The sequence below is a fragment of the Dendrobium catenatum genome, unplaced genomic scaffold (assembly GCF_001605985.2).
Source record: "Dendrobium catenatum unplaced genomic scaffold, ASM160598v2 fragScaff_scaffold_621, whole genome shotgun sequence".
Lineage (NCBI taxonomy): Eukaryota > Viridiplantae > Streptophyta > Magnoliopsida > Asparagales > Orchidaceae > Dendrobium > Dendrobium catenatum.
The window spans coordinates 9,419,996-9,444,929 of NW_021319083.1; positions in this window are offsets into that span (position 1 = coordinate 9,419,996).

Consider the following 24,934-nt stretch of genomic DNA (forward strand, 5'->3'; position numbering starts at 1 on the left):
TTTATTGTTTTGGCCGGACTTAGGCTAAATCCGACCAAATGGTTTCAGTGCACGCGTTAAATCCCGGCGGTGGGTAGACTCCGGATTTAAGGATTTACGGCTTAAATCCCGAATTTACCAAATCCCTTGGTTCGGCTGATTTCCGGGATTTGGCTGAAGAAGAACGCGAAAGGGAGAAGGTTACCTTCCTCAGCAAGCGGGCTCCCGAGTTGCTTCCGACCAAAATGCCACAACTTCCAATCTCGACAGGAAGAGAAAGCCGTGGAAGGAGCGGTGTCGAGCAGCCAGGAAGGAGCGAAGTCGATCGTCCACGAAAGGGAGGAAGTTCGGCTCGGGGAGGAGATCGGAGCTCGGACAGAGAGGAAGGGAGATCGGGATTTGGTCGGAGCAGTGAAGGGCAACGAGAGAGATGGAGAGCAATGGAGGAAGAGTGTCGTGGAGTGGAACCGAGCGTGGAAGAGTCGAGCAGCCCCCTCGTTATTTAACGACGATTTGGGTGCTCGATCGAGGCGAGCTCGCGGCTTTTGAGCAGGATTTCGCGGGAAATCGACTGGAGCGGCGCCGTTTGCAGTAAATTAGCGGGATTTCTGCAGGATTTCTGGCCGATATCGTGGATACGAGGTTTGGTCTGATTTGATTTTTTTTTTGTTTCTTTTGTGCATTACACAGAGGTCAACAAATGCCCCCCAACAAATGTGGTATGCGTCTAGAGCGAATCACGTTTGTTGTATGCTGATTGACTCCGTGGATCTCTAGATATTTGTTCTAGATGTCACACTAAGGCTTCAGTTAGTGGATCTCCAAAATTTGCTTAGATGTCACACTAAAACTTTCCTTAGTGGATCTCCAAAATTTGCTTGAATGTCACACTAAAATTCATTCTATAGATCTCTAATAGTCCATCTTTATGCCTTTGTAGATCCCGTAGATGCACTTGTAGTCAAGAAGCTGCTTCAGAATCTTTACGGTTACTTTTGGGCTCAGGTACGCTTTCTTCCCTTCTTTTTTTTTTAGTTTTGATTTGTACTTGTACTAATAATGCTTTGTATTTTGTGCTGGCTTCTTACAGGAAGGGGATCCAAGCTTCAGCCAGTTTACTGCTTCAGTAGACTAAAGTTTTGGTACGTTTTTACTTTGTTTATAATGTTCTTTTCTTTCTTTAGCTGCTTTCTAACACTATTTTTTTTTCTCTGTGCAGGCTTCAAGAGGAGCGGGATACTTTTTCACGGGCCACCTCGGGAGACTAATGTTTCAGGTACAACTTTGTTCTTCTCTTTTTTTTTTGTAGTCTTGTATATATCTGCATGATATTTTCTTCTTTCCTTCTGACACTTTTTGTTACTTTGTGCACGTCCCAGAAGTGCAGAATACCTAGTCCTTGGAAGGAGCGGAATAAAGCTGTCGGCTTTCTCTTCAGATATAGTTTAGGAGACAGATTTTAGTCCTCTGTGAAGGACATTGTACTTTTTCTTTTCTTTCAGCTGATGTAATCTTGTACAAAGATGTAGTCCATAGATTTGTATATGAAATTCTGAATTTAATAAAATAAAGTTATTTTATAAATTCAGTTATTGATGAGCTCTCTTTTTACTGCTCTTGAGACTTCTGTAGTTGTACTCTGACTTGTGCTCATAGTATTTTAAATATTTATTTTGAAATCTCGGCATGCAGAGCGATGTCGACCTAAATAAATATTTAAAATGCCCCCAGTCTTTAGGGACATTTGTAGATATTATTCGGGATGCTTCTTTTCGTAGTTTTAGATTGAGTCACAAGATTTAGGTTCTTCTATCATGTGCTTTATGCTGCGAACATTGATGGAGGATTGCCTGATTTGTCTTTACTGACTTGTCAGGTGATTTTTGTACCTTCAGCCCTATGCTTCTAGCTTTGGCGGGCTTGTTGAAAGAGTAGATGCCGGCGATCTAAACCCTTAGGTTTGTATTAGGTCTATGGCAAAAAGTCATCGGTCCAGAGCTTTGTGCATAACAGACTTGTTGATGAAAGAATCCTTTTAGTTCGGCCTGAGGCTTTTTGTGAACTTTGGGATAATTTTCTTCGGTTCTTCGCTTTGTGCTTTGGTGGACTTGTTGAAGAAAAATTCCTTCAATCCTCACTTTGTTCTTTACGGATTTGTTAAAGGATTTACAGGTCCTGGATTCAGTTAATAGTACCGATTGTAGATAGTACCTTGATTCTTAACCACTTGAGAAGACTTTAATCTGAATCACTTGAGTTCGTCAGATCGGGAGAGCTAGAATTTGATAGCCCTTTGTTCTCCGGTTGCTGAGGTGAGGGTTTCTCTACTACGGCCTTTCTTATGGCTTGTTGAGTAGACGGAGCTGCCAGCGATCCGGCTATATTTGAGCTTGTTGGATTCGACCTCTTACACCCATTCAGGCTTCATACTCGAGCTATGGGAATTGCGCTCCCCAATGCTGATTTTGCTGAAGTTGATAGATTTAGAGTTATCCTTTGTGGTTGTAGATTTTGGAGCCTACGAACATTCAGTGGTTGTTCGAGACTCATCCATCCACTGGAACTTTGATTCTCAAGTCAGCAGCGCGATGTCGACCCGAATAAATATTTAAAATGCCCCCTGTCTCGCAGGGACATTTCAGCATGGAATAGATTTGGAATATAAGGTTTTAAATATTCATTTGGGGATCTCGGCACGTAGCGCGATGTCGACCCAAATGAATATTTAAAATGCCCCTGTCTCGCAGGGACATTTTGGATAGACTTTTTGTCTTTGAGAGTTTAAATATTTATTTAGGGATCTCGGCACGCAGCACGATGTCGACCCAAATAAATATTTAAGATGCCCCCTATCTAATGGGGGATTTTGAAATGCGTTCTTTTTATACAAGAGAATTTCAAAACATGAGCAAAATAAAATGCAGCAAAAAAAATAAAAGACATGAGGTTTATAGTGGTTCGGTCAAACACGACCTACATCCACTCCCTGGAGGCACCCTCCAAGTATTACACTAATACCACCAGTGACTCTCCTTTTGCACCAACAACAAGGCGGAGAAGCCTTTACAAAACTCTTTTCACCACTACTCGGTGCGACAGAGAACCATCATCCTTTTACGCTCTTCCCAGTATTGATAGAGAACCGTCATCCTTTTATAATCTTCCAAGTGTTGGAAGAGAATCATCGTCCGTTTACACTCTTCCTAGTGTTGGCAAAGAACCGTCCTTCATTTCACACTCTCCTAGCGTGGACAGAGAACCCTTCCACCTTTCACACTATCCTAGTGTGGGCTGAGAATCCTCCGTCTGTTCACAATCGACAAGTGTTGGCAGAGAACCAAATCTCCTTGACAGATCTTCTCATAAGAAATCTAGAAAGAAGAAAGAAAAGAGTGAATTAATCAAAAACCATAAGTAGATATTCTTACCTTTGAGTATTAAGTGAAACCTTCATGCTCCAGTAGTAAGAATCTTCTTCCAAACACTCTCTCACATTCTCTCCTTGACTCTCCATTCAATTGGAATGAAGATCAGTAGGAAAAAAGGATTAAGTGGTAGTTTATATTGGATTTTATATATAAAAGACACAAAAAACCGTCCAAATGTTTTTGAAATTCAAGTCAATACGCAGTGGATCGTCCCGTAAGATCGTGGATCATCCTTGACAATGTTACTTAAATCAGTTGGAAATGAACCCAATATATATTGGTATGAAATGAATTCATACATGATCATAATCCTAGACGAACTAACTTCATCCGGTATGAAAGTTATACCATAGGTCAGTTTCAAAAAATCGCTAGACGTCACAAAAAATTTAAGAGTCGGTGCACTTCATCTTGGGATGAATGTAGGTTCGACTTGCACGAGTTGTGTCCAGAGGACTTCATCTAGAGACGATTATGATGTTTTATCTCAATGATTAGTGTTAAATGAAAATCCAGAGGATTTCATCCAGGGACTAACTTAAACTTCATCTGAACGAACAGAACAAAATGGAAATCCAGAGGATTTCATCTAAGGATGAATCATGTATTTCATTTGGATGAACACTGTTGTGTGAGAATCCAGCGAAGTTTGTCCAGGGATGAATATATAGATTCATCTGGACGATCAGGACTTAGAAAATTTTTTTCACTTCCTATTCATTCTATTGCTCTTTTGAGGAGATAACTGATTGGATCGTCTTGTACAAATTGAGTTCATCCAGTACGATCAGTATAAATTTTTAAGCATATGCTGAAGTGTGTGTGGGTGTTTATTTTCTATATTATAATCACTCGTTCTCAAACTTATTATAATAAAAAGTAGAAGCTTCAATTCACAAACTATCTCATCCCTAATTTGATTTGAAGTCTTCATTAGTTTGGAGTTTAATTTTCCTGAAATGTTAGTCAACACAAGAGCAAAAATAATTTTTCCAAAAAAGTGTTAGGAAAAAATAAAACTTAAAAACAATAATTTTTGGAATCATCAAAATTATACAAGTTGCGAGAATGCAAAACATGCAAATACCAACTCTCGTAACAACTTCCCCCTTTTTGATGATGGCAAAACAATTATTGTTTGTATAATTTTCAAATTCTAAGAATCTCTTGAACTGCCCCTGAATTGATGAACATATAAAAATAAGAAGGCATTGCACTATAATTTTATGTCTTTCCTTTTTTTTAAGAAAAAAATGAAACAAATACAATATGATACAAAATACAATACGAATAATATTTTCTCGCCCTTTTTGACAATAGCAAAAAATGAAGAAGACAAAGATTAGAAATGTAAATAGTCATATGATAATCCTTTGAAAAATTATCCTTGAAAGTGATTGAAATAAATTTTGCAAATAAACAAAATCATTAGGCAATAAAAATGATTCATAGATTTTAAGAAGGGTATAACTGTAATATAAAAATATATCAAAAGCATGAATCAATTTAGACACTAAGATAAAAGAATATTATTTCGCAATAAGGATGATAGAAAAGTTGATATTTCAAATTTCAATATGAAAATACAATGCACCGAAGATCAATTTGGAATTAAGAGATTAAAGGATTGTGGAATGAAATAACTCCCAACATGTGACCGCTTTGCGCATCTTTTTTAAAGTTGTGGCCACGTTTTTGGCATCTTTTCACTTATGAGATTATTTTATGCTCTTTTTTCAACTTTCGGATAATTGTTGAATTCTTTTTATTTTTATAGCATTTATAAGCATTTTTCAAGAGTAATTTTTGATCTTTCCAAAATCACTAATAAAAAATTTCATTTTTTTCTAAGTGCATAAATATTTATTGATAAGTGAAATACAAAATAAGAAAACATCACAATTGCAATAATAATATTTAAACATTAATGTGGTCTAATAGGAGACATGAAATTGACAATCTTAATAAAATTCATGTTATAAGCAAAACGTAAATTTAGAAAAATTAGATTTTCTAATGAATTCAATTTTAAGTTGCACTTCAAGGTATAACACTTTTAAGAACAAAAATTTAAAGATTTTCATAAGGGCTAACACGCATTTCAAAACAAGATTGAAACCAAAATAAGATAACTTGTATTGATATCAAAATAAAAGATATTACAAATTAAGCAAATGATATCAATATTAATACATAAAACTCAAATACAACAACATCTATGAAAAGAACACATAACTAAAATAAAGTACATAACATTCTACTTCAACACAATAGAAACACATAAACTAAGGAAAATACATAATCAAGTACATGAAACCATTCGGATGGACCCAGATCTGGAGAAGGAGGAGGAGGAGGTACACTGCCGGAGAGTTTAAAATAACTACTAATCATCAGCATGTTGGAATTTATATCATTTATCTGTTCTCGCATAAATCTCATATCTTGAGCATACTGAAAGTCCTGCTGCTGCAAATGAGTTTCAATTTGATCAAATCTTTGATCAAAATGAGACTCTAGGCGATCAAATCTCTGAACCAGGTTCATCTTCCTCTTCATATTCACTAATAACAACATGATTTTTTTGGGGTTCATCTTTGTTGAAGATTTCTCTAAAGAATGCGTTGTTTTAGTAGAGCGGTTCTTTAAATTCTTGGTTAATATAAACCAACTCATACTTCTTCTCAAGAATATAGGTAACTAGATGTCCTAAGGCATTGTTTTTTTCTTTCTTTTGTGGGCGACATGACCAATTTCAAAGATTCAATAAATATATTCAATTAAGAGTTGGGCCTCATCTATAGGTTGGTTGGTCATAATCAAGTAGGCTACCATAGAAAGAAGAGGAGTGATGTTGACTCTATCTCCAGTTTTGGAAATTATGGATGTTCTAAGAACCTGCTAGATGATATGAGGTTTATAATTTAGGGTTGCTACCTTAGGTAAATGGTCCTTAAAATTAACTCCTCTAATCACTCGATTAATTTATGTCCAATCAAAAATATAAGTGGTGGTCATAGTGTGAGCTTGAATTACCTCAGTCCTTAAGTTTAAGAAGATTGCAAGGTCAGCCTTAGTGATATATATTTTCTTTCTAAAAATAAAGGATATGATGACAGTATGATCGGAGTTGAAAGACATGTCAGCCAGGAAGTAATGAAAGGTTTCATTTTTGAAGAAATGGACTAAAGTGAGGATGAAAGCAAACTGAGTGGTGGAAAACAAGTTCATTACCTTAAAGTTCAACTGTTACTGAATTATAACTCTAGAGGGTGTGATCTTAGCAGAGATAAAACAGGGAAAAGACTCTTCATTGGCTTTGGAGAAAAAGTTATCGGAAGAGTTTCTGGGTGGACCCCTTGCTAGAACCTTTTGTCGTTTGCTTGAACTTGCCATTTAAATGATCTAAAGGAAGAAAGGTTTTTGAAAGGGATGTGTGAGTGATGACTATTGAGTTCAAAAGCCCTTCAATTTAAAGAAAAATGACTTTTCATACAGTTGAATGTACTTTCGTCCCGTACAAAATTTGATTCGTTCTGTACGTAAAAATTTTGTATAGACGAACGAATTAGTCCAAAATGAAATGGCTTTTCGTAATCACACAACTTAAGAAGAATCCTTTCGTACAAACTTTTGACCAAACGATCGTATAGATGAACAGTTGTTTTATCCTGGACGATTAGAAATTTAAGATTGTTTTTATTGCAGTTGAAAACGTCCCCCACACTGAAACACCATGTGTTCATCCGGACGAACCAAAGGTTCATACGGATGAATAGAGTACTAACCTTATCCATTTAACTGACATTCAATCGTCCCATCATTTGACATTTTCATCCAGACGATCGTGATGATTGTGCAGGCGAAGTGAAAAATTAACTACACGCAAACGGTTCAAATCTGACATATAACACATTATACAAATCGTCTCGTACGAAATTATTTTCATCCTGGATGATTGTCACTTAATTTTCCAAAATCATGCACTCAATCAAAACTAAAACACAAACACAATAAAACACAATAAAAAAATAAAACACAAGTTCAAAATATAGAAAAAAGTCACAAATACAAGGATACATAGAAGAAATACTAACTAGAAACACACATCAATGTTGTAGAAACCTTTTAATTTAAGTATTCAAATCAATCACACCAAGCCTTGTTCTTAATGCAATGAAAGTATCAAAGGCTAAAGGTTTTGTAAAAATGTCTGCTAGTTAATTTTTCAGTAGAAACATGAGTGAGTTCAATTTCTCCTTTGGATACATGATCCCTATTGAAATGTTGTCAGATATCTATATGTTTGGTTCTTGAATGTTGAATAGGATTTTTAGAAATACAAATAACACTAGTGTTATCATAATAAATTGGAATATTGCCTATAATTAAGCCTAAATCAATTAACTGTTATTTACACCAAAGTACTTGTGCCACAAAACTTCTTAATACAATGTATCAAGCTTCAATAGTAGGCAGGGCTACTGAATTTTATTTTCTACTGGACCAAGAGAATAAAGAGTTTTTAATAAATTGACATGTTATAGAAGTACTTTTTCTATCCACCCTACAACCTGCAAAGTCAGAATTTGAATAACTAATTATTTCAAATGAAGAGCTAAACTTAGGAAACCAAATTCCTAAGTTTCTAATCTAGCACACAAACAAACATAAAACATGATATCGGGTCAGCAAATAATCAAGTAAAGTAAAGATCCAATTATCCCTCTAAATTTTTTTAATCAATAGATTTTTTGTTAGAGTCCTTATTTAACTAAACTGAGGAACTCATAGGTGTACTTACATGTTTAGAATAGTCCATTTCATACTTTTTAAGGATGTCCTTAACATACTTTGAATGTCTAAGAAATGTACCTTCCTCAATTTGCTTAATGTTAAAGTCTAGAAAGTAGCTTAAATTTCCCACTGGACTCATTTCAAATTCACTACTCATTATTTTAGAAAAATCATCGCAAAGATTTTTATTTGAAGATCCAAAAATGATGTCATCAACATAATTTTGTACAATGAGTATATCCTTTTCTAATCTCTTCAAAAAGAGAGTTGTATCAACACTTCCTTTTTCAAAAGATCTTTCAAGTAGGAAGGTGCTGAACCTCTCATACCTAGCCTTAGGTGCCTATTTCAATCCATATAATGCCTTTTTCAATTTAAAAATATGATTTGGGTATTTAGAATTTTCAAAACCTAGAAGTTTTTCTAGAAAAACATCCTCTTAAATTACACCATTTAAAAAGATACCTTTTATATCTATTTGGTATAATTTAAATCCTCTAAAATAGGCAAATACTAACAAAACCCTAATTGCTTTAAGTCTAGCTACAGGGGCAAAAGTTTCTTCAAAATCAATCCCTTCAATCTGATTATACCTCTTAGCAACCAATCTAGCCTTATTTCTAATGACTATTCTTGAGTCATTCATTTTATTTTTGAACAACCACTTGGTTCCATCTACACTTTTATCCTTTGGCCTTGCAGTTAATTCCCAAACTTTATTTTTTACAAATTGATTTAAATCTTCTTGCATGGACAAGATACAAAATTCATCCGAAAGTGCTTGATTAATATTTGTGAGTTCTATAGTAGAAATAAAGGCTGACTGATTGACTTCTTTGCTTAATCCATGCCTAGTCCTTACACCCTCACTAGGTTCACCAATAATCAAATCCTTTAAGTGGTTTTTAGAAAATCTCTAAGATCTAGGCAAATGATTTTCTATCTCCAAATTTTCTTCCAAAGTTTCTTCCAAATTTTCTTCCAAATTGGTTCTATCAATCTTTTGGGAGTTAATTTCAATCTCATCTTCTACAACATTTTGTTCTTCCAAATTTCCAGATTCATCGAATACAACATATGTGGTCCCCTAAAATAGCAAAGTTCTTTTGTTGAAAACTCTATAAGATTTTCCAACACTTGAGTATCCTAGAAAAATTCTTTCATCTGATTTTGGATCAAATTTTCCTAAGGCAAATTTTTTATTGTTATATATAAACACCTTGCAACAAAAAATATGCAATTATGACAAATTAGGTATTCTACCTTTTAGCAACTCATAGGTTGTTTTATTTAATTTAGATCTCTCATTCACCCTATTCAAAACATAATATGCAGATCTAACCGTCTCAATCCAAAAATATTTAGGAATTGAGTATTATGCCATCATTGCTCGGGCGGCATCTGTTAATGTTCTATTTTTCCTTTCGACAACCCCATTTTGCTGAGGGCTTCTAGGTGAAAAAAAATTATGATCAATTCCTTTCTCTTTACAAAAGTCATCAAATCTTTTATTTTCAAGTTCTCCTCCATGATCACTTTGTATAGTCATTATTTCACACCCTAGCTTTCTTTTAATCCAAGTAAAAAATTTTTAAATTCCTCAAATGATTCACTCTTTTGACATATAAATATAACCTATGTGAATCTAGAGTAATCATCCACTATCACAAATCTGTATACCTTCCCTCATAGACTTACTGTTCCAACTGGTCCAAAAAGATCCATATTCAAAATCTTTAAAGGTTTACTAGTTCTAAGATCCTTATTAGACTGAAAAGAGGGCTTTACCTATTTTCTTAATTTACATGCATCACAGAGGTGGTCCTTAGTAAAGTCTACTTTTGGTATACCTCTTACTAGGTTCTTTTGGATAATTCTCCTAAGGTTTTTCATGCTAGAATGATAAAGTCTCCTATGCCAAAGCCATGACTCATCAGAAATAGTTTTTAAACAAAAAATAATAGGAGATTGAATGCAATTCATGTCTAGCATATAAACATTGTTTACCCTTTTACTATTCAAAACATCATTTCCATTTAGGCTTAATATGCAGCTAATAGGAAAAATTTTTACACATTATCCTTTGTCACATAGATAACTTATACTTAACAAATTATGCTTTAAGCCTTCTACAAATTACACGTTTTTAATATAAAAATTCTTAAGATTTCTAATCATACTTGACCTAATCACCTTCCTTGTGGTGTTATCTCCAAGTTTAACCTTGCCTCCAATCCTGGCTTCTAGCGATATGAATTATGCAGTATCTCTAATCTTATGCTTTGAGCATCTACTGTCCAGGTACCATTACCCTTTAAAAATATAAAATGTTAGACCTGAGAACCCAAACAAGTTTGGGTTCTTATTTTAGCAATTTATAATCAGATACATGTATGATATATCTAGGTTTATGCATTTTAGGTCTCCATACCAAATTAGTTGTCTTTTTCACAGTACATGTGTGAGCTATGTGTCCAATCAATCCATAATTATTACATTTGACTTTTGGAAATGGATTCCTAAGTCTTCTACCCTTCATTTATCTATTAAAGGATTGCATAAATTTAGGATACAAAATAGGATTAGTGAAATCTTCAAGTTTTGGAGGTATCCTATTATCCTTGAGATCTTTTATTTTCAATGTGTAGAATGAATTCATATCTTTCAAAATTTGATTTGTATAGTTATGTCTATAAATTTTACTCTCAGATTCATCCTTAAAATCTTTAAATATGTTTTCAAGTTCTGCATAGGATGATTTCAAACATTCATGATTTTTATTCAAGTCATCAAACTCATCAAGTAATTTCATGTGGTTGTCATCAATTAAAGCATGATCTTTTCTAAGGATTTCATGATCCTTTTCTAGTTCCTCATATTTAAAGCTTAGACTAGCATGCATTTTCTTCATGTTCTTATATGCATAATGCATGTGTTCAGAAACTTCAAAAAGTTCATCATAAGTTACGTCACATATCTTTTCTTGATCTGAATGATCAAGATTATTGGCCATTAAGCGTAAATTAGTGACTTTCTCTTCCTTTTTTGTCTCTAATAAGTCCGAAGTTGAGTCCACCCAAAAAGCTCTTTGGAATTTCTTCTTGCCCTTTTTCACAAATGGTTTCTCCTCTACCTTCTCCTTGCTAGGAGTGGCTTTAAATTTTGGGCAATCTATTATAATATGTCCAGGTTTCCTGCACTAATAAAAAATCACATAATTTGAAACCTTGGCATTTTTATTAAATTTACCTCTATTCCATTACTAGCATCTCTTCTGCTTCCTCTTCAGAAAGCTTCTAAATTGTCTAGTCATTAGTGCGATGTTGTCTTCATCCTTATGTTATGAGTGTTCACTCTCAGATTCCTTTACTTTCAGTGCTATGTTCTTTTCCCTTCGTTGTTCATCTACATCAATCTTTCTTTGCCTAACTCCTTGCTATTAAGAAATTAGCGACTCAAGAAGATTATCAATTGAGTAAATGTTTAGATCTTTAGACTCTGTAATAACGTTAATTTTAGCATCATAAGAAGTAGGCAAACAACAAATTATCTTATTAACCATTTCAGCATTCGTTAGTTCCCTACCAAATGCATGTAAAGAGGTGACTATTTATGTGAGTCTTGTGTACATATCAGAAATGGATTCATTTGGTTTCATATGAAATAATTTATAATCATGCAACAAGATATTAAGTCAAGATTGCTTAACCTCATTAGTCCCCTCATAGGTTATATAAAGTCTATCCCATATTTTCTTTCCACTCTTGCAAGTAGAAACTCGTATGTAATCTTCTGAATTAAGAGCACAAAAGAAAGAATTCAAGCATTTGTCATTGAGTTGCGCTAAGTCACGTTCTTCTACTATCTAGTCTCCAAAAGGTGTTTCAACTCTAACTCAATCAATAAGTCTAGTTGGTTTTGTATACCCATCACAAACTAAGATCCACATACGGTAATCAAGTGAATGTAAAAATATAGACATGATTGTTTTCCAAAAATTAAAAGGAATATTGTCGAACATTGGAAGTCTAGCTATAGAGTAACCCTCATGTGTATTTCGGTTTCCAAATGTAGCCATCTAGGTTAATCAAAAAAGTATTCTAAACTTATGATTTTGAAACAAAGCTCTGATACCACTTGTAGAAACTTAATCAATATGAAATAGGTTATTAAACCAAAGCTTATGTCCCAGCAGCTAACCAATAGAGGGGGTGATCTGGTAAGTAAAAAATTTTACCCTCTTTTTGATTTTTATATCAAAAATAAAGTTTCATGAATTTTATAGAAAAACTTTTCAACCATAGTTTAAATAGTAAAAATAAAAGCATCGAAAAAAATAAAAGACACAAGATTTATAGTGGTTCGGTAAAACATGACCTACATCCACTCTCCGGAGGCACCCTTCGAGTATTGAACTAATACCACTAGTGACTCTCCTTTTTCACCCACATAAAGGCGGAGAAGCCTTTACAAAAATTCTCTTCCAACACTACTGGTGTGGTATATAACCATCGTCCTTTTACACTCTTCCCATTATTGGAAGAGAACTGTCCATCCTTTCACACTCTCCCGATGTGTGCAGAGAACCCTTCATCATTTCACTCTCCTAGTGTGGGCAAATAATCCTTCGTCTTTGTACACTCTTCTAGTGTGGGCAGAGAACCCTTCGTCTTTTCACACTCTCCTAGTGTGGACAAAGAACCCTTCGGCTGTTCACACTCTCCAATTGTCGGTAGAGAACTGGATCTTCTTGACAGATCTTCTCGTAAGAAGTCTAAAAAGGACAAGAGAAAAGAGTAAAATAATAAAAAACCACAAGTAGACTTTCTTACTTTTTAGTAGAAAGTGAAACCTTCACGCTCTAGTAGTAAGAATCCTCTTCTGAACACTCTCTCACACTCTCTCCTTGAGTCTCCCTTCAGTTGGAACAAAGATCAGTAGGAGAAAAGATTAAGTGGCAGTTTATATTGGACTTTATATAGGAAAGACTCAAAAAACCATGCAAAAATTACTGTAATTGAAGTCTGTATGCAATGAATCGTCCAGTACAATCGTGGATCATCTTGGACGATTTTACTTAATCAATTGGAAACGAACCCAATGTATATTGGTACGAACTAAATTCATACTCCATCATCATCCCGTACGATCTAAGTTCATCCGGTACGAATAGTTATACCATAGGTCAGATTCAAAAAATTGCAGGACTTTTCAAAAAATTGCTGGACTTTTCAAAAAATTGCAGGACATCTCTGGGACCAATGTTGGTTCGTCTAGGAAAAATTTTGTCTAGAGGACTTCGTCTAGAGATGAGTAGGATGTTTCATCTCAACAATTAGTGTAAAATGGAAATCCAAAGGATTTCATCTAGGGACAAACTATGAACTTCATCTGGATAAACAGAACAAAATAGAGAGCTAGAGGATTTCATCCAGAGATGTACCATGCATTTTATCTGGACAAAAAGTGTCAAGTGAGAATCCAGAGGGGTTTGTCCAGGGATGAATCATGCATTTCATCTGGATGAACAGTGTCAAGTGAGAATCCAGAGGGATTCATCCAGGGACGAATATAGAATTTCATTTGGATGATCAGGACTTAGAAAAATTTTCTCACTTCCTGTTCGTTCCATTGCTCTTCCGAGGAGATAACTGACTTGATTGTCCCGTACAAATAGAGTTCATTCAGTATGATAAGTATAAATTTTTTAAGGATCTCCCCAAGTGTGTGTGTGTTTTTTTACTCATTTATAATCACTCTCTCTCAAAATCAATACAATCAAAATTACAAGCTTCAATTCAAAAACAATCTCATGCCTAATTTGATTTGAAGTATTCATTAGTCTGGAGTTCGATTTTCCTAAAATGTTATTCCACACAAGAGAAAAAACAATTCTTCTAAAAACTATTAGGAAAAAATTTAAAACAATAATATTTGGAATCATCAAAACTATATAAGTTGTAAAAATATAGAGCATGCAAATAGCAACTCTCTTAACAAAAACATACATCTAATCTTCAGATTTTAAAGCACAAAGAAAAATAGTTCAAACATTTCACATTAAGTTGTTCTAAATCCCTATCATCAAGAGTCCATTCAATTAAAAGAAGTTGAATAGTAACGTCATTACGTTTACCAATTGGAGGTGTATAACCATCTTTAGCAAGCATCCACATGGGATAGTCAATCGATTGTAAGAACGTAGACATGCGAGTTTTCTAGAAATCAAAATGAATATTTTCAAACAAAGGTGGTCGGGTAATAGATTACCCTTATTCGATTACTAAAGTATACCTCCCTCGAACCTCCAATAATAAAGGATGAAGATCAGAGGAGACGACTTGGATCCTCGCTTGAAGCAACCTTTGTGAAACCCCTCATAAATCCCCCTCGCAAGATCCTCTCTCTCTACCTCTCCCTCCCTCTCGTTTAGTATCTCTCAGGTTAAGACAATAATAAAAGATGTCCTCATGGGTGATATAAGAGAGCTTATATAGAAGAACTTCTGAATAGCTCTTAAATGCAATGAACCGACCTTATCATTGAGGATGATCAGAACAATTTTAGGCTCAATCAGCTAGGATGATCTGGGCATAAGAAGAAATTTGTTCATATAATATAGTGTGATAGGATATCGTCCTGTACAATTAGTACAAAATATTTAATATCATCCAGATAATCACACTAAAAGGATGTATGGATGATAGAAAAATAGCTTGTTCTTCCAGGCCGATCTCACGATCTTCTCGGATGATTAGTTCAAATCCATTAAAATTGTCCAGAGCATCACCCTAAATAGTAGTTGGCCGATCTGTGATCGTCCAGGAACATCTAAGGTTTTTGAACTGATTATCCTGGCCAATCCTATGGTCTTCTAGGATGATATGATCAAGTAATCAAACTTTGATTACTTTCCTTAATTACAAAATTAATTTAGGCATAATTTTTTTGCATCCTCTAGGATGAGATCCTAGGCGATGTCAAAAAATAAATAATATCTAAATTGATCTGGTGACTGATTCTTTTTTATTTAATCATATCATCCCAGCTGAAACAAATATCATCCATGATGATGAGCTTAATTACAGCTGCCTTAACCAGTTTGCACTACGCAGGGTTTTTATTTTTAACTGATCATCCAGGCCGATATTGGGATCGTCCCGGATGATGTGACACAAAATAGAGAATTCTAAATCAGACAGAAAAAATTTCCCCAAGTGTGTTTTTGTAAGGTTACTTAGTATTAATAACCACATCATTTACAATAAACTCAAGAAAGGGAAAGAATTTACAAACTTACTCAGATCTAGTATGCCAAATCTTGAGCTGGTTCAACTTGGAATTTTGATCTTGTGGACCTGAAATATTAGTTGGCAAGGCAAACGTAGAAAAATAGAAGTAATTGATATCATCAAAATTCTATTTCAGAGAATATATATGCAATAAAAAATGCAGATTTAACTTCCAAATTAAATAAATCTCTTAATCAAACTAAAACGCCAAGTGTTCTTCCAGACGAACGAAAAGTTCATACAGAAGAAAATCATTAAAAACTACCTTATTTACTCAACTGTTTTCTCAGTTTTAAAATTCGACAGTTTCACGCATTTCAACAAAAATCATCCTGTACGAAATTTTTTTGTCCCGGACGATCAACATACAAAAAATAAAAATAGACAACAACAAAGCACAAAAGCAAAAAGTACAGACACTCAATAAAGGAAAACACTCAAAATCATACAAAAATCATAAAAACATAAACTAAGAATACAAAATATCAATGTTGCAAAAACATTTTTATTTAAGCATTTAAATCAATCACACCAAGCCTTGTTCTTAATGCACTAAAAGTATCAAAGGCTAAAGATTTTGTAAAAATGTCTGCAAGTTGATTTTCAGCAGAAACATGTGTAAGTTCAATTTCACCTTTTGAAACATGATCCCTTATGAAATGATGCCTTATATCAATATGTTTGGTTCTTGAATGTTGAATAGGATTTTTAGAAATGCAAATAGCACTAGTGTTATCACAATAAATTGGAATAGTGTCTATTGTTAATCCTAAGTCAATCAACTGTTGTTTTAACCAAAGTACTTGTGCCACACAACTTCCTAATGCAATGTATTCAGCTTCTGCAGTAGATAGGGCAACTGAATTTTGTTTTCTACTGGACCATGACACTAAAGAGTTTCCTATAAACTGACATGTACCAGAAGTGCTTTTTCTATCCACCCTACAACCTTACAAAAGTCAGAATCTGAATAAAAATTATTCAAAGAAGGCTAAACTTAGGATACCAAAATTTCCTAAGTTTGATGTCCTAATTAGATATTTCTTAAATCCTTTTCACTGCTGTCAATAATGTGATTTTTTGGATCTGATTGAAATCTAAGCACCATAAATAAAACACTAAACATGATATCAGTCGGCAGCAGTTGCAAGTAAAAGTAAAGATCAAATTATCCCTTCTAAATTCTTTTGATCAATAGATTTTCCCAGTCTATCAAGAACTGAGGAGCTCATTGGTATACAACAGGTTAGCATTGTCACATTTCATATTTTTTGAGGATTGTTCCCTTAGCATTATTAGTTTGGACTAAGAAAATGTCCTTCGTCAAGTTGCTTAATGCCTAAAACCTAAAAGTAATTAAATCTTCCCATTAAACTCATTTCAAATCCACTACTCATTGTTTTAGAAAATTCATCACAAAGATTTTTATTTGAAGATCCAAAAAATGATATCATCCACATAATTTGAACAATGAGAATGTCTTTTCCAAATTTCTTTTAAAAAAAAAGAGTTGTATCCAACACTTCCTTTTTCAAATGATCTTTCAAGTAATAAAAAAGTGCTCAACCTTTCATACCATGCCCTAGCTGCCAATTTTAACCATACAATTGCCTTTTTCAACTTTAAAAACATGATTTGGGTATTTAGAATTTTAATCCAGGTTTGGTGTTTCTAACAAAACATCTTCGTGAATTTACCCCATTTAAAACGCCACTTTAACATCCATTTGAAACAATTTAAATCCTCTAAAATAGGCAATGGCTAACAAAACCCTAATTGCTTCAAGTCTAGCTACAGGTGGCAAAGTCTCTTCCAAAATCAAATTCCTCCAAATTGATTATACCCCTACAACTAATCTAGGCCTATTCCCAATGACTAGCTCTAGATCATTCATTTTATTTTTGAATACCACTTAGTTCCAACTAACACTTGATCCTTTGGCCTTTATGTAATTCCCAAACTTATTTTACTTTTAAAATTGATTCAACTCTTCCTGCTATGACCAAAATCCAAAATTCATCCAATAAAGCTTGATCAATATTAGTGGGTTCAATTGTTGAAATGAAGGCTGAATGATTGACTTCTTTGCTTAATCCATGCCTAGTCCTTACACCCTCACTAGGTTCACCCATAATCAACTCCTTTGGAAGGTTTTTAGAAAATCTCAAATCTCTAGGCAAAGGGTTTTCTATTTCAAAATTTTCTTCCAAATTTTCTTCCATGTTTATCTTTTCAATCTTTTGGGAGTCATCCTCAATCTCATCTTCTTCAACTTTTGGTTTTTCAAAATTTTCAATTTCATCAAAAACAACATGTGTGGTTTCTTCAATTTTTAAAGTTCTTTTATTGAACACTCTAAAAGATTTTCCAACACTAGAGTATCCAACAAAAATTCCCTCATCTGATTTTGGATCAAATTTTCTTAAGGAAAATTTTCCATTATTATGAATGAACACCTTGCATCCAAAAACATGCAAATGACTCAAGTTTGGTGTTCTACCTTTTAACAATTCATAGGATATTTTATTTATTTTTGATCTCACAATCACCCTATTCAGAATATAACATGCAGTGCTAACCGCCTAAGCCCAAAAATATTTTGGAAGTGAGTATTCTGCCAACATTGCTCGGGCGGTATCTATTAATGTTCTGTTTTTCCTTTCAACTATCCATTCTGTTGAGGAGTTCTAGGTGCAGAAAAGTTGTGATCAATTCTATTTTCTTTACAAAATTCTTCAAAGTGTTCATTTTCAATTTCTCCTCCATGATCACTTTGAATATTTATGATTTCACACCCAAGTTTTCTTTGAATCCAAGTTGCAAAGTTTCTAAATTCCTCAAATGATTCACTCTTATGAAATAGAAATCTAACCCATGTGAATCTTGTGTAATCATCCACAATCACAAATTCATATACCTTTCCTCCTAGACTTACTGTTCCAACTGGTCCAAAAAAGATCCATATGCAAAAGTTTCCAATGGTTTACTTGTTCTTAGATCCTTATTGGAATGAAATGAGGACTTCACTTGTTTACCTAGTTGACATGCATCACAAAGGTGATCCTTAGTAAAGTCTAGTTTTGGTAGACATCTCACTAAGCTCTTTTGGGTAATTCTTCTAAGATTTTTCATACTAGAATGACAAGGTCTCCTATGCCAAAGCCATGATTCATCAGAAACAGTTTTCAAACAAAAAGCAGTAGGAGATTGAATACAATTTAAATCTAGCATGTAAACATTGTTTACCCTTTTTCAATTTAAAACATTTTTCCCATTTAGGCTTAATATGCAGCTAGTAGGTAAAAATTTTACATTATAGCCCTTATCACATAGCTGACTTATACTTAACAAATTATGCTTTATGCCTTCAACCAATAGAACATTGTATATGAAAATGTTTTTCAAATTTCCAATCATACCTGATCCAACCACCTTCTTTGTGGTATTATCTCCAAGTGTAACCTTGCCTCCACTTCTGGCTTCCAGCGTTATGAATTAAGCAGTATCTCCAGTCATATGTTTTGAACATCCACTATCCAGATACCTTGCTCTCACGTCGTGTACAAAATTAAGATCGTCTGTACGAAAATTGTCTCGAGACCAAATCGCCCCGTCGATAGAGGAATTTCATCCCGTCGAAATTCATACAGAGAGCAAATCGTACAGACGATGTAGAAATTCATCCCGTATGATTTTGTCCCGTACGATTTTGACTTAGAAAATTTTCCTTGAAGATTGGGAGATAACTGACTGATCGTCCCGTACGAAATTAAGATCGTCTGTACGAAAATCATCCCGATACCAAATCATCTCATCGATAGAGGAATTTCGTCCCGTCAAATTTCATACAGAGAGCAAATCATAGAGACGATGTATAAATTCGTCCCGTACGATTTTTTACTTAGAAAATTTTCTTTGGACAATTATGTTCGTTCCATGTGCTCTGATTGGGAGATAACTAACTGATCGTCTCGTACGATTAAGATATCGTCCCGTACTATCAGTACAAAATTTTATGATCTCCTTTGGTGTGTATGTTTTTATTCACTCAATTACAATCACTCTCTTCTCAATTCAAATGATAATTTTAAGCTTCAAAAACTAAAAGTATTTCTTGCTGAATTTGATTTGAAGACATCGTGTTTGAGAGTTTGATTCACCTGAAATGTTAGTACACACATGAGAAAATACAAATCTTCTAAAAATAGTTAGGAGATAGTTACACATTTGAACAATAATATTTTAGAATCATCAAAACTGTACAAGTTGCAGGAATGTAAAATATGCAAAATAGCAACTGTTTCAACAAATTATCCCCTTTATATCAGCCCCAAAATCAGCCCAAAATCTACCCCATTCAATAAAGAAATATTCCTTAATTTATTCCCTCCAACTCAGCCCCTAAAGCCAGTACAGGATAATACTAGCTGGACTAGTCCAGAAGGGATCCGATCTAACAATACCCCCATCCCTAAGACCCAACTTGACTGCAAGGTGGAAAAATGACTCCCTCCTAAATTTCCTCATCAGTACCAAAGTTGGGAACTTGAAGAGTTTAATCATTACACATATGCTCTAGTGTATACCTCACCTCACATATGAAAGATAGTCCCTATGAGCTCTTCTCTTATAGAACCATTCCTATAAGCTTCTTGATATTATTCATGGGTTTTCCACCTATTGTCTTCTCCTTTAGGTATCCCAAAGAATATTTTATGTAGGCTAAAAAAAGTGATGGTTATCCTGTCCAAGCCTCCTGAGTTGCTTCCTTATGTTCCTCTCTATAGATGCCTTTGGTCCCCAACTAATAGAGCTAGATTTATAGCTTCTCCTAATTCATGAGGCCACTTCACTCTAACCGTTGCTCGGATCTCTTATTTCAATCCATTTTTGAAGTTCCCCTCTAGCACGATCTCAGGAAGGTGGTCCATATGGCTAATATTATACTCAAACCTCTCTTAGTACTCTATCAATATGTCTTCCTATATAAAACCGAAGAACATCTCGTAGAAGTCTTTTCCCCTATTAGTTCAGAATTAATCTAACATGAAATCCTTGAACTCCCTCTAGCTCCGTGAGGGTCAGCGCATGCCTCTCCACTAGAACAAAGCCAAATCCTTCCATTCCAAGCATAGGCCAGCTGCTATGAGTTTCTCCTCATCTATGAACCCTTTGATGGTGAAATATCTACCTTGTAGATTTACCTTATGCTTCCTCCCCCTTAAAGATTATCATTTTTAATTTCCTCACACTGATACATCCTATGTAATCCATATTTCATTCTAAGTTTCCTATTCCCTAAGAGGTTGGTTCCCAGGTTGTGCTAAACATCCCTTCTCTGCTCATACCAAAACCTTTCAATGCAAGCCCGCCTTTTCTCTTCAAATTCAACACCCCTTCGATAATTTTTCACCCCTCTCCTTTTAAAATAAACATATCTTTAATCCTAATCAAGCCTTTTCCCTTAAAATTATGCCCCTCATTTCATGTTCAATACCCTTCCACACATGTCCAATCCACTCATGCCTCCTCACAAACTGTCAGCCCGACACCTCCATAAGAATATGCCATTTGGAAGGCATTTTTTCTTTTCCCTCCAAAACCTCCTCCTCTTGATCTTCCCTTTGTTTGATTGGCTTAGGAATTTCTCCACTTTCCTAGATGTCAGTGCCTTCACTCGTCGTTTACAGCGATATTTAGGTTTAACCCTCGAGTTCTTTCTTCAACATCTCCTACATGATGAAAAATCTTGAAATGATCTTATCGTGGTGATTAAAATATCCTTTGTTAAAACTGAATCTTTAGTTTGGAAATATGAAAATTTAAATTTCATTTTTCTAATCTCCAATTCTAATACTTTTAACTCTTTCCCGCCATAAGTCCTCAAATCATTGTTTTGCTTCAATATATGAATTTCCACCATAAAAAAACAAAAATCACGGTGTGAAATAGAAAAAATTACTGCAAAAATTCTAAAAAAATAAAAAAAAAATTAGTTCAGATACTGCTCTGATACCAATTTGATAGAAAGTACTTGCATAATCTTAGTAAAAGCATTGGTTGAGATCTAATTTCAACAATTTCATAACACCAACAATAAGAAAATATGGAATAAAGCTAAAAAAACTTCATTATTAAAAATTTCTTGAAACAAAAAATAAGATACAAGTGGATCTTGAATTGGAGAGGAAGCTCCAGCTCTCCCAAATCTCTAGCCGCAGGAAGAGACCAAATACCCTAAGAACAATCTAATTTAAGCAAACAACATGTATCCCTAAACCTATGAAAATCACCTATTTAAAACAAACAATAAACAGTAAATACCTAAACATCTGTCCTCCAATTTCCTCTTAATTTCTTAATTTTTACTATCACAAATTAGCCCTCAAATTCGCTCCTAAATCTTTCCACTTGAACTAGGAAATATTTCCTAATTAATCCAATCTAACTTAGCTCAAAAATCTGCCCCACTCCATTAAGAAATATTTCCTAATTAATCTCCTTCAAATCAGCCTCAAAATCATATTCGAAATCAACCCTATTCATTTTGGAAATGTTTCTTAATTAATTCACTCCAAATCAGCCCTGAATAGCTAGTACAAGAAAGAATTGGCTGGCTGGTCTTAAAGAAACCATATCTAATAACCCACTCCATAAGATTAAATTTATTTTTATGCTTTTTTTTTAATTTCAAATCATACATATTTTGCATATAACTAATATACATTACATTAACAATACAACTAAATATAAATATTATTTCTATTTTGGATTAGAAACAGGATATATCATTCATTGTTCATGACCATTTAAGACTTCTTAAATGTCTGACATAAATTTTTAATTAACGCAACAAAATACTATCTTGTATTTACATCAAACCTTTTATCATGATTTTAAAATGCTAGGTTGATTTTAGCTCTTAGTCATATCCATCATAATTATAAGTATAAAAGAGTTAGAGTTTCTTAAACCCTTGATGAGTCGAGAAATATAAGTTACATTTAATTTCATTATTAGGTTTATATTGCTATTATGTAGTGACTCATCTTAGATATATGTTTTCCTGTCGATTCCTATATCATAAGTCATCATCAACTGGGCATTGTCTTATTAACCACAAATTTAAAGAGGAGCGGAGAAGCGAGAGAAGTGGAGCGTAGATGAAGCGGCGATTTTGGCAGATCATTGGAGGTCGGAAGTTCTCCGTCGGTCCAGTGCGACCGACGGAAAGCCTATGTGGAGTTATTTTTCAGATTCCAGAGTTAATTTATGGCTGGATATAGGTGATTTTGGTAGACCAAATTGTTTGAATGGGAATTTGGTTGTCCGTTGGCATTCAAAGGATTTTTTTTAGCATGTAATGGCTGGTAGATTTTCTTGGATTGGTTTTTCAATAATGTTCAGATCTGATTTGTTTTGAGATGAATGTGAAGATTTTGCGGCATTTTTTGAGGTTGGTTTGGATGGAGATTATCTTGGCGAAGGTTCTCTGTCAGTTTGGTGTTTCTATCGGCTGTTCTTGGTTTGGTTTTTCATCTGAGATAATTTCTTATCCCTTCTTGATTGATTTTCGGGTGTTCTGGATTTGGAACGAACAATGTTTTTTTTGAATCCTTTCTTGCGGTGTTAAGCAGACCATTGATTTGACTGAGTTCGTCCATTGTCTTGGTATGTCTGATAAAGGTTTGTGTGGCAGAGATTTTGGGAATTCTGTTTTTATGTATTTGTGTCCAAACTTGTTCTTGGACTGCTTCTTGTTTGGTGGTAATTATGGGGGTTTTACTGATGTGAAGCAAATCATTTACATTGAATTCTTGGATTGTCAATGTGAAGATTCTTGGATAGATCTTGTTGGAATTTTAAATAATAAGGCTTGGATGGCTCTTCATTTCAGTTATTCAGATGTTTTTCAATTGCTTGGTGTTGGTTCTTCTAAGGGAATTTGTTTCAAGGTTGTTGAGAGTGTGATTGACAGTTTATTTGTTGATTTAGTTGGTGGCTCGTGGATTGTTCAAGGATATTCGCTAGAGCTATTCATTATTGCAGATTCTTGGAGTCTTTCTACTGGATTGGGTACGAAAGAGAGTAATTGTCTTCCTACAAGGTTTCTGGTTGACTTTGAATGGGAGCTTACCCCATCTATGGGGTTTCTTGTGGATGGTACTGCCTTGAAGGTTGCTGGTAATGGGTTTGTGAGAGGGAAATGTGAAGTTTTTCTACTGCATTCTTATCTTTGGATGGCAGTGATTGGTTTTTCTATGGGAGATAGTCTTTCTAAGGATTCGAAGGTTATTAGCTTGTTTTCAGAAATTCAAGACTTCTTGGCTGTTCTCCTGAAGGATGCAAGGTTTGTGTATATTAAAGGCTTGGAGACTCATGATGGTTTCTCTAATCCTAAGCTTCATGGCTCTTCTATGGATTCGTTGGTTAGAGGATCCTTAGGAGTTCTTCTAAGTTTAGTTGTTGTTATGAGTACTTCTCTTGTAGTTGTTTTTGGTTTTTTTTATTTCTCTTGTAGGTTCTTTTTTCCTTGTTGGATTTAAAGTAATGAAATATGGGATTCTTACTAATTCGCATTTTCTACCTTTTCGGAACTCTGGGACACTAACCAACCTTTTAGGTTGTTTAAATATTTGTGTCCCCATCACCCCAATGGGTTTAAAATGGGAATTAGTAGATCACATATCCATTATGATAGATTGAAAGGGCTTGTTTTGCTTTTACTTTCTAGTTTGTAATTGTTTTTCCTTTTAATGCTATATGCATCCCTTCAAAAAAAAAAATCTGGTATTGTCTTAATATGGTAACCATGTATATAAATAAAAAATTCTAATAAATTGCTAACTCAAATAGAAATAAATTTCATTTTAAAATATTAAAACCATTCACAAGATAAACTAGAGTACTTCTGAGTTTCTCATAATCTTAGTGTTTTCTTTTCTTTCTTCTTTAACTCTAGAAAGAACTGCTTAATATTGAACCTGTGGAACACCTTAAATAAAAGAAGCTAAATCTTAAAATTGAGGTGCTTTTTGGTATAATGGTTGAATTTCTTTGAGAAACTCTAAAATTAAGCATACTTATTTCAAAGAAATCTTGGGATTGTTGACCTTCTAAAAGGTTACATCACTAGGGAAAAATCATGAAGCAATAGGCCAAAGTAGATAATTTCTTGATAATTAAGAGTTTGGGCTATTACAAATTGAAAGTTTGATAGGAATGTTATGTTGGAACTCGTTCAATATGAATTAGGATGTTAAGCCTAATTAAATGTCCCAAGGCTAACCAAGAGGGGGGGGGTGAATTGGTAATTTAAAAATTATACTTCTACTCTTGGATTTTTAGAAAACCTTTTTAATTATTAATGCAAGTTAAATTTAAAGTTTAAAAAATAAACTTTTCAACCAGAGTAAGCAACTTGCAATGAAATTAAAT